Source organism: Tachyglossus aculeatus, unplaced genomic scaffold, assembly GCF_015852505.1.
Source record: "Tachyglossus aculeatus isolate mTacAcu1 unplaced genomic scaffold, mTacAcu1.pri scaffold_164_arrow_ctg1, whole genome shotgun sequence".
NCBI classification, from domain to species: Eukaryota; Metazoa; Chordata; class Mammalia; order Monotremata; family Tachyglossidae; genus Tachyglossus; species Tachyglossus aculeatus.
Window position 1 is genome coordinate 30,529 of NW_024044887.1, and position 10,664 is coordinate 41,192.

Here is a 10,664-nt window from a genome sequence, read left to right on the forward strand (position 1 = left end):
TGGAGTCTTGTTTTCAGCTTCTACTTTCTCCCTGACCTTCTGTGGGTCCACTGCTGTTCAGCAGTTCTTCTGTGACATACCCCCTCTGCTGAAGATCTCTCTGAAGTCCACATTGCCATTGATGTGAGTGTGGCTGCTGGGTTTTTCTTGTCTGTTGTCTGCTTCATTTACATCATCCTCCCCTACGTCTTCATCTTCGCAGCCGTGCTGAGGATGCCATCCTCCGAGGGCCGGGCCCAAGCCTTCTCCACCTGCCTGCCCCATCTCACTGTCATCATCATTTTTCTCTTTACCGGAGCATTTGCGTTTCTCAAACCACCTTTATACTCACCCTCGGCTCTGGGTCTGCTGGTTTCCATGTCCTACACCGTGGTGCCCCCCACTGTGAACCCCGTTATCTACAGCCTGAGGAACAGGGACCTGAAAGCTGCCCTGGACAGGATCCTAAATGGGACATTCCCCCAGCATCCATTCTGGGACAAAATGTCTGTGTCCACGTACCAATAATCCCCTACCCACACCTTTCGAAGAGGAATTGCCCTCTGACATATTCACATATATCACTGACCCAAAGTCCCAAAGAACAAGTCTGGATATTCAGGATTTGTCAAGGTCTAGGAGGTTGGCTGATAAGACTAGGTCATGAGTGGCAGTGCATTCCCTAGGAGGCCACATGACCTGAGTTCTAATCCCAGCTCAGCCACTGGACTTCTGTGTGATCTGGCCTTAGTGTCTTACCATCCCTGGGCTCTTACTTCCTCTTAAATTCTGAGCCTCTGTGGGACAGGAAACACATCTGTTTGGATTGTAATTTCATCTTTGGGCTGTAAGATCATTGCGGGGACGGATTGTATTACCAACTTCATTGTACCGTACTCTTCAAAGCGCTTAGTACAATGTAATGTACACAGTAAACACTCAACAAATACCATCGATCAATTGAATTATTTATCATCAGGTGGCACAGACTTTGACACAGAAATTGTTAGCATCGAATAAGAAAAATGATAATGATAATGGTGTCGGAAAAGAGACAGAGACATTCACTGATGGAACTCTATTCATTCATTCAATCGTATTTCTTGAGCGCTTTCTGTGTACAGAGCACAGTACTAAGCACTTGGGAGTATAAGTCGGCAACATATAGACACGGTCCCCACCCAGCGACAGGCTCACAGTCTAGAAAGGGGACAAAGACAACAAAACAATACATGTAGACAGGTGTCAAAACTGTCAGAATAAATAGAATTATAGCTATATGCATATCATTAACAGAATAAATAGAGTAGTAAATATGTAAAAGTAAAATAAATGGAGTAATAAATCTGTATAAATAAATACAAGTGCTGAGGGGGAGGGAAGGAGGTTGGGGAAGGGGGGATGGGGAGGAGGAGAGGAAAAAGGGGGCTGAGTCTGGGAAGGCCTCCTGGAGGAGTTAGGCTCTCAGTAGGGCTTTGAAGGGAGGAAGACAGCTAGTTTGGAGTATGTGTGGAGGGAGGGCATTCCAGGCCGTGGGCAGGACGTGGGCTGGGGGTCGACGGCAGGACAGGTGAGAACGAGGTACAGTGAGGAGGTTAACGGCAAAGGAGTGGAGGGTGCGGGTTGGGCTGTAGAAGGAGAGAAGGAAGGTGAGGTAGGAGGGGGCGAGGGGATGAGGAGCCTTGAAGCTGAGAGTGAAGAGTTTTTGCATGATTTGTAGGTTGACAGGCAACCACTGGAGATTTTTGAGGAGGGGAGTGACATGCCCAGAGTGTTTCTATACAGAGATAATCTGGGCAGCAGAGTGAAGTATAGACTGAACTACAGAGAGACAGGAGGATGGGAGATCAGAGAGGAGGCCGGTGTAGTAATCCAGTCAGGATAGGATGAGAGACTGGAAAATCAAGGAGTGGTTTGGAACTCTAGTTTCCAGAACCCAGGTTAGTAAATCATCACAACAGGAGGAGCCATTTCCATCTTATTCTTCCTCAAACCAGGAATTTCTCCTTCCCAACATTCCATTCTCAAAACCTCAGTCCCCTGCCCAACCCCACTCAGCCAGGGGGAGGATCAGAGGATGGATTCAGAGGAATCTCTTGCTCTCTGGAGCTTTGAAATCAGAAGGTGTCATAAAATGAAATCTATCAATTGACTAACAATAAGAAGCTGATTGTTGAAGGTGGTATATGAGATGCAGCTGAAACCACCCACAATTGTTGTAGATTGTCAGTAACATTAGAAACAGCTGGGATGTTGGGATGCAGATGCTGTTGTTACCATGGGAACCCTGTGGTGCATCACCATTGCTGAAGCTTTAGGAACTGGGCATTTATCTCTACTGGACCGCAGGGACCTCACAGGCAGAGGATTTTGGCATCGGCCTGGATACGAGGTCCCACCTGAGGTGATTCTTCAGGGGTTCCTCACAGAGCAGTATCTGCTTTATCTTTGGGGATGGCAGACTCTGAAGAACATCTCGCTGCCACAGGAGATAAGAGAGGGGCTGAGTGTGTCATGCTGTCCCTTTCTTCATAGCCAGCTGCACCCAAGAACTGGAGTGGAGGGAGGAGCATCCCAACCCAGCGGAGGTCAGAGCCCTACAGCCTTACGCTGCCCCAGTGAGTGTGACCGGGGGGCATTGGAGGGGGAGGGAGAGACCATGATGGGGATGCAAGAGATGGAGCCATTCAGGGGAAGTGCTCATACATGGGACCAGTGTCGGACTTTGGATCAGGGCTATTTCCTCAGAGGGGTGGTTGGGCTTTCAGGAGGGTAAGTATTTGACAGTGCAGTGGCCCCAATCATCACTCATCTCCCCTTCCTCATCCACCTCCATCCAGCTAACGTGTCCAGCTGGGGCCCCTCTGCACAGCGTAAGCATTATGTTGCGGTCACTTCGGCCAAGATGTGTCCTGGATGTCAGAAAATGTTTCTGGTGAGAAATGACAGGGAGGGAATGAGAGAGTGTGATTGGTTCTAGACCACGAGCAGTCTCATCAACTCCTCCATGCAGGAACGTTGTGTAAACTCGATGGAGGTAAGAGATTCAATCCCTTTCCTCCTGGACTTACCGGTCTGCTGGGCTAGACTGATCCAAAATAATTTACAGTTGGGGGAAATAAGAATGGAAAAGTGGATGTACAGCTTAATACGTGCTTAGTAATGTGAACCTATAGGTAGGGAAGTGCAATGAGCAGTTGTGAATGTGTAAATGCAGAGGTGGTATGTGGCCTGATTTGGCGTGGGGAGAAGAAACATCAATCTGGGCAAATTTGAAGGGATTTGAAGGATCTAAGAAGGACCATCCCTACCCAAGAAGAAAGAAGGATCTAAGCCATGTGTTGGAGAAGGGAATGTCCTTTTTCACTCATTCCTTAATTCATTCATTCATTCATTCGTATTTATTTTGCGCTTACTGTGTGCACAGCTGTGTACTAAGCGCTTGGAAAGTACAAATCGGCAACATGTAGAGAAGGTCTCTACCCAAATATGGGCTTACAGTCTAGAAGGGGGAGACAGACAAAACGAAACCAGTGGGCAGGTGAAAATACCATCAGAATAAATAGAGTTATAGCTATATACATATCATTAATCAAATAAATAGAGTACTAAATACGTACAAACATACACAATAGCTGTGGGGAGGGGAAAGGGATAGGGCAGGGGGAGGATGGGGGGATGGGGAGAGGAGGAGAGGAAAAGGGAGATCTCTTTCCAAGGGCTGCAGGGTAGTTGGTAAAGAAGGAAAGGGAAACACAGAGGAGAACACCGGTCAAAAGCCTTGAAGCTAGTGGCAATAAGTTGACTGGGGTCAACCAGACTTCAGTCTGTTTCAATTTCTCCTGAGAGCCACAATCAGATTTGTTGTGTCCGTGTCTGTGTGTGTATCCAAGGTGGGGCAGGGGAGGGAGTGAACAAACCTTGGCCGGAGGAGTTCTGGAGGGGAGGAGGAGAAGGGAATCTTCTCCCATCACCTTCCAGGGAAAAAGTGTGCCTGGGCCCAGGGAGAGGCCAAGAGTAGTGGTAGTAGTAAGGGGACCTCGGTTCTAGTCCTGTCTCTGCCATTCATTCATTCATTCAATTGTATTGATTGAGCGCTTACTGTGTGCAGAGCACTGTACTAAGTGCTTGGACAGTACAATTTGGCAACAGATAGGGACAAGCCCTACCCAACAACCGGCTCGGGGACCTAGCTTCTAATCCTGGCTCTGCCCCTTGTCTGCTGTGTGATGTCAGACAAGTCACTTTGCTTCTCTGTGTCTCAGATACCGCATCTGTAAAATGGGAATTAAGAGTGAGTCTCACATGGCAGAAACCCTTGAAGATAATTGTGAGGTGTTTCTGTTTCACGTGAAAAGATGCATGGTGCCAGTGAAGGCTTTGGAGGAGAGATGTTTGAGCACTTCTTTGTCTTTTCTGGTGCTATTGGGTCATCTCTGACCCATATCGAATGAATGGACACATCTCTCCAGGAACGCCCCATTCTACAACTGCAAATGTTATGGTAGTTTATCAATAGAGTTTTCTTGGTAAAGATACAGAAGGGGTTTACCATTGCCTTCTTCCCTGCAGTAAACTTGAATCTCCTCCTCGACTATCTCTCATGACACTGCTGCCCAGCACAGGTGAGTTTTCACTTGTAGCAGATTGCCTTCCACCCGCTAGCCACTGCCCAAGCTGGGAATGGGGCGGGTATGCCTCTGCTTAACCATCCGTCTGGTAGCCAAGACTGGTAGAGTACTGGAAACTCTCCAGGTACGTTTCTGAGTGGTAGGGAGTGATGCTTTAGCAAATAGCTAAATGAATGAATGAGTGGCAAAATAGGTGTGGGTTTGTGTGGCTGTGTATATTTATGTGTAAGTAACCACAGTCAGTTGAAGTGAGTGTCTCTGTGTGTGTGTGTGTGTGTGTGCGTGTGTGTGTCTGAGCGGCTAGCTGGGGCCCTGCAACACAGCGTCAGCATTATGCCGTGGTCACATCAGACAGAAGTGGGTCCTGGACATCAGAAAATGTTTCTGTTGGGAAATGCCAGGGAGGGAATGAGAGAGTGTGATTGGTTCTAGACCACGAGCACTATCGTCAACTTCTCCATACAGAAATGTCAACTGAACACACCGGAGGTAAGAGATTCATTCCCTTCCCCCCTGGACTCACCAGTCTGCTGGGCTAGACTGAGGCAAAATAATTTACAGCTGGGGGAAATACGCATGAAAATGTGAATGCACGGCTTAATTGCCTCTTCCATAGTAATGTGAATCTATACATAGGGAAGAGGTATGAGCAGTCGTGAATGTGTAAATGCAGAGGTGGCATCTGGGCTGACGGCATGGGGAGAGGGAGATTTGGGCAGAAGGAAGGATCTGAGCCATGTGTTAGAGAAGGGAATTTCCTTGGAGAGGCACAGGGAGCAGATATGTCTCCAAGGGCTGGAGGGGAAATGGTCAGGCGGGAAGCAGAGCACGCATGCACTCACAGGAACTGGAGTATCCTGGAGCCGGAGTCAGGAGGAAAGTGGAGCCCCCTCCTTCCTCTCCCCCTCCTCTCCTTCCCCATTCCCCCTGCCTTACCTCTTTCCCCTCCCCACAGCACCTGTGTAGATGTATATATGTTTGTACGGATTTATTATTCTATTTACTTATTTTATCTGTGCATATTTATTCTATTTATTTTATTTTGTTGATATGTTCTGTTTTGTTGTCTGTCTCCCCCTTCTAGACTGTGAGCCCATTGTTGGGTAGGGACCGTCTCTATATGTTGCCAACTTGTACTTCCCAAGCACTTAATACAGTGCTCTGCACACAGTAAGCGCTCAATAAATACGATTGAATGAATGAATGAAGAGGGAAGGGAAACATGGAGGAGAACACCGGTAAAAAAGCTTTGAAGCTAGTGGCAAGGAGTTGATTGGAGTCAACCAGACTTCAGTCTGTTTCATTTTCCTCTGAGAACCACAGTCAGATTTGTTGTGTCAGCGGCTGTTTGTGTATCCAAGGTGGGGCAGGGGAGGCAGTGAGCAAATCTTGGCTGGTGGAGGTCTGGACGGGAGGAGGAGAAGGGAATCTTCTCCCATCACCTCCCAGAGAAAAAGGACGTCTGGGCCCAGGGAGAGGTAAAGAGTAGTGGTAGTAGTAAGGGGATCTGGGTTCGAATCCTGCCTCTGCTACTAATTCATTCATTCATTGAATCGTATTTATTGAGCGCTTACCATCTGCAGAGAACTGCACTGAGTATTTGGAAAGTACAATTCGGCAACAGATAGGGACAATCCCTACCCAACCACGAGTTTGGGGACCTGGGTTCTAATCCTGGCTCTGCCCCTTGACTTCTGGGTGATATCGGGCAAGGCACTTTGCTTCTCTGTGCCTCAAATACCGCACCTATAAAATGAGAATGAAGACTGAGCCCTAAGGGCTCTGTAAATACCATTGTTTGATTAATTGATGGGTACATACCCCTTTCCCCTCTCAGGATCACACCTCGAGAGTTTCCAGGACTCTACCAGTCTCAGCCAAGGGAGGCAGAGTCAAACAGAAGCATACCCATTCCATTCCTAGCTGGGGCAGTGGCTATCGAGTGGAAGGCAATCTGCTGCATGTCAAAACGCACCTGTTCTGGGCAGCAGCGGCAGGGGAGAGAGTTGAGGGTGGAGAATCACGTTTACTGGGTGGAAGAAGGCAATGGTAAAGCACTTCTCTATTTTTACCAAGAAAAGTCTATGGATCCACTACCAGAACGCTTGCATATGGAGGTGGGGCATTCTGGGAGAGATGCGTCCATGGAGTCGCTGTGGGTCAGAGGTCAATTGACAGCATAAGTCAAGATGTGCCAGACCACAGCACATATTAATACTATTAAACACTACAGGTGACAAATAAATACAACAGATTGATTTGATAATAATGATGATAGTATTTGTTAAGCGCTCACTATGTGTGAAGCACTGTTCTAAGCACTGGAAAGCTCCAAAAGGAATTAGTGTTGACTACTTCATTGATGCTAGCAATCCATCATATTTGTTAAGCATTTATGGTATGCAGAGTCTACCCAGTAGACTGTTACCTCCTGGTGGGCAGGAAAATATCTGTCAACTCCCTTGGATTGAACTCTCCCAAGCACTTAGTACAGTGCTATGCGCACAGTGAGTATTCAGTAATTGCCCTTGAGCTATCGATTGATGTGTTCATGCACCTACATAATAATAATGATGGTATTTGTTAAGTGCTTACTATGTGCAAAGCACTGTTCTAAGCGCTGGAGAGGTTACAAGGTGATCAGGTTGTCACACGGGGGGCTCACAGTTTTTAATCCCCATTTTCCAGATGAGGTAACTGAGGCCCAGAGAAGTTAAGTGACTTGCCCAAAGTCCCATATCTGACAATTAGTGAGCGGGATTTGAACCCATGACTTCTGACTCCAAAGCCCGTGCTATTTCCACTGAGCCATGTTGCTTCTCTAATTCTTTTTATCACACCTCCTGCACAGTATGCACTTTGGGACCCCCCAGCGGTTACCGTGAGGACGCCCATTTCTGGTTATCACACCTCCTGCAGAGTAAGCACTTAAGAAGGACCCCCCACACACACACTCCAATGGTTATTGTGAGGACATCGAATTCCGGTTAGCCCCCTCCAGCACAGAAAGCGCTTAAGAAGGACCCCCAAACATTTACTGTGAGGATGCATATTTCTGGTCATCACACCTACCGCCCAGTAAACTATTGAACTCTATAGGTGTTCAATGACTACAACTGCTTTATTTATTAAAATGGGAATCAATCATATTTATTGATGACTTACAGTGTGTAGAGCACTGTACTAAGTGCTTGGGAGGGTAACTTCTTTCTTCTCCCCCTCCCAACCCCCCCCGCCCTACCTCCTTCCCCTCTCCACAGCACCCGTATATATGTTTGTACAGATTTATTACTCTATTTTACTTGTACATATTTACTATTCTATTTATTTTGTTAATGATGTGCATCTAGCTTTACTTCTATTTATTCTGAAGACTTGACACCTGTCCAGGTGTTTTGTTTTGTTGTCTGTCTCCCCCTTCTAGACTGGGAGCCCGTTGTTGGGTAGGGACAATCTCTATATGTTGCCAACCTGTACTTCCCAAGTTCTTAGTACAGTGCTCTGCACGCAGTAAGCGCTCAATAAATATAATTGAATGAATGAATGAATATAATATGTAGAAGTGTTACCTGCCCAAAAGGAGCTTACATCCTGGAGCGAATGTCAATGTTTCTAAATTGAGGTACCCTCTTCCTTTCCAGGGAGTCAGCATCATCTCCCAGAAATGACCAACATCTCCATGGTGGGTGAATTCCTCCTCCTGGGGTTCTCTGACAGCCGGGAGCTGCAGCTGCTCCATGCCTCGCTGTTCCTCCTTGTCTACCTAGCGGCCCTTCTGGGGAATCTCCTCATCGTTGCTGTCACCACCCTCGACCAGCGTCTCTACACCCCCACGTACATCTTTCTCAATAACTTGTCCTTCATAGACCTCTGCTACATTTCTACGACGGTACCCAAATCCATGGTCAGCTCCTGGACCGGTGACACCTCCATCTCCTTTCTGGGTTGTGTCTCGCAGGTCTTCGTACTGGTCATGTTTGCCGCTACAGAGATTTTTCTCCTCACTGCAATGTCTTATGACCGCTATGCCGCCATCTGCTCCCCGCTGCGCTACGAGCTCATCATGAACAAAACAGCCTGTGTTTGCATACTAGCAGCATCGTGGCTCAATGGGGGTCTGTTTGGACTCTTGTTTTCAGCTTCTACCTTCTCCCTGACGTTTTGTGGGTCCAGTGCTATTCAGCAGTTCTTCTGTGACGTTCCCCCTATGCTGAAAATCGCCTGCTCTGAAGTCCACATTGCCATTGATGTGACTGTGGCTGCTGGGTTCATCTTTGATACCGTCTGCTTAAATTACATCACCCTCTCCTACGTCTTCATCTTCTCAGCCGTGCTGAGGATGCCGTCCTCCGAAGGCCGAACCAAAGCCTTCTCTACCTGCCTGCACCATCTCACTGTCATCATCATATTTCTCTTTACCGGAATATTTACCTATCTCAAACCACCTTCAGACTCGCCCTCGGCTCTGGATCTGCTGGTTTCCATGTTCTAAACTGTGGTGCCCCCCACTTTGAACCCCCTTATCTACAGCCTGAGGAACAGGGAGCTGAAGGCTGCCCTGGGCAGGTTCTTAAAAGGGACATTCCCCCAGTATCTATTCTGGGACAAAGTGTCTGTGTGCAGGTACTAATAATCCCCTACCACCCCTTAAAAGAGGAATTGCCCTTAGACATAACGATATGTACCACTGTCCCAGAGGCCCAAACAACAAGTCGGGATATTCAGGATTTGTCCAGGTCAGGGCGGTTGGCTGATAAGGCTAGGTCTTATCTTGAGAGGAGACAGAGACATTCACTGAAGGAACTATAGTTTCCAGAACCCAGGTGAGTAAATCATCACAATAGGAGGAGCCATTTCCATATAATTCTTCCTCAAGGCAGGAATTTCTCCATCCCATCATCCCATTCTCCAAGCCTCAGTCCCCTGCCCCACCCCACTCAGCCTGGGGGAGGATCTTAGGATGGAACTCTCTTGAGCTTTAAAATCAAAATGGGTCAGAAAATGAAGGCGATCAATTTATGGATTGATGAGAAACTGATTGTCTAAAGTGGTATATGAAGTGAAGCTGAAACCACATAGTTGATGTAGATTGTCAGTAACTTTAGAAGCAGTTGTGATGTTGGGATGCAGATGCTGTTGTTTCCATGGGAACCCTGGGGTGCAGCAAAATTACTGCAGCTTTAGGGACTGGGCATTTATCTCTACAGGACCTCAGGGCTCTCACGGGCAGAGGTTTTTGGCATCGGCCAGATCACGAGCTCCTACCTGAGTTGATCCCCCAGGGGTTACCCACGGAATTGTGGCTGCTTCATCTTTGGGAATGGGGGGCTGTCTGGGGATCATCTCCCTGCCCATAGGAGATCAGAGAGGGGCTGAGGTTGTCATTCCGTCCCTTCCTTCCTAGCCCGCTGCACCCAAGAGTGGAGAAAGGTCTACCCCAACCCAGCAGAGGTCAGAGCCCTCCAGCCCTATGCTGCATCAGTGAGTGTGACCCGGGGGGTGGTGGAGGAGGAGGAGGCAAAGATAATGATGGGGATGCAAGAGACAGAGCCATTCAGGGGAAATGCTCACACACGGGGCCAGTGTGAGATTTTGGGGCTAGGGCTACCAACACTCTTCTCCCCTTCCTCATCCACCTCCATTCAGATAAAATGGAATCCGCTTGCGTGGCTGGGGCCCTTTAGCACAGTGTCGGCACTTCGGCCAGGAGTGAGTCCTGGACGTCAGAAAATGTTTCTGGTGGGAAATGACAGGGAGGGAATGAGAGAGTGTGATCGATTGTAGACCACCAGCACTATCATCAACATCTCAGTGCAGGAATGTTGGGTGAATGTAACGGAGGTAAGAGATTCAATCCCTTCCCTCCTGGATTTACCAGTCTGCTGGGCTAGATTGATCCAAAATAATTAACAGCTAGGGGGAAATAAGAATGGATAGGTGGATGCACAGCTTAATAATTGCTTAGATAGTAATGTGAATCTATCGGTACAGAAGAGCTATGAGCAGTTTGAATGTGTAAATGCAGGGGTGGTATGTGGGCTGATATGGCATGGG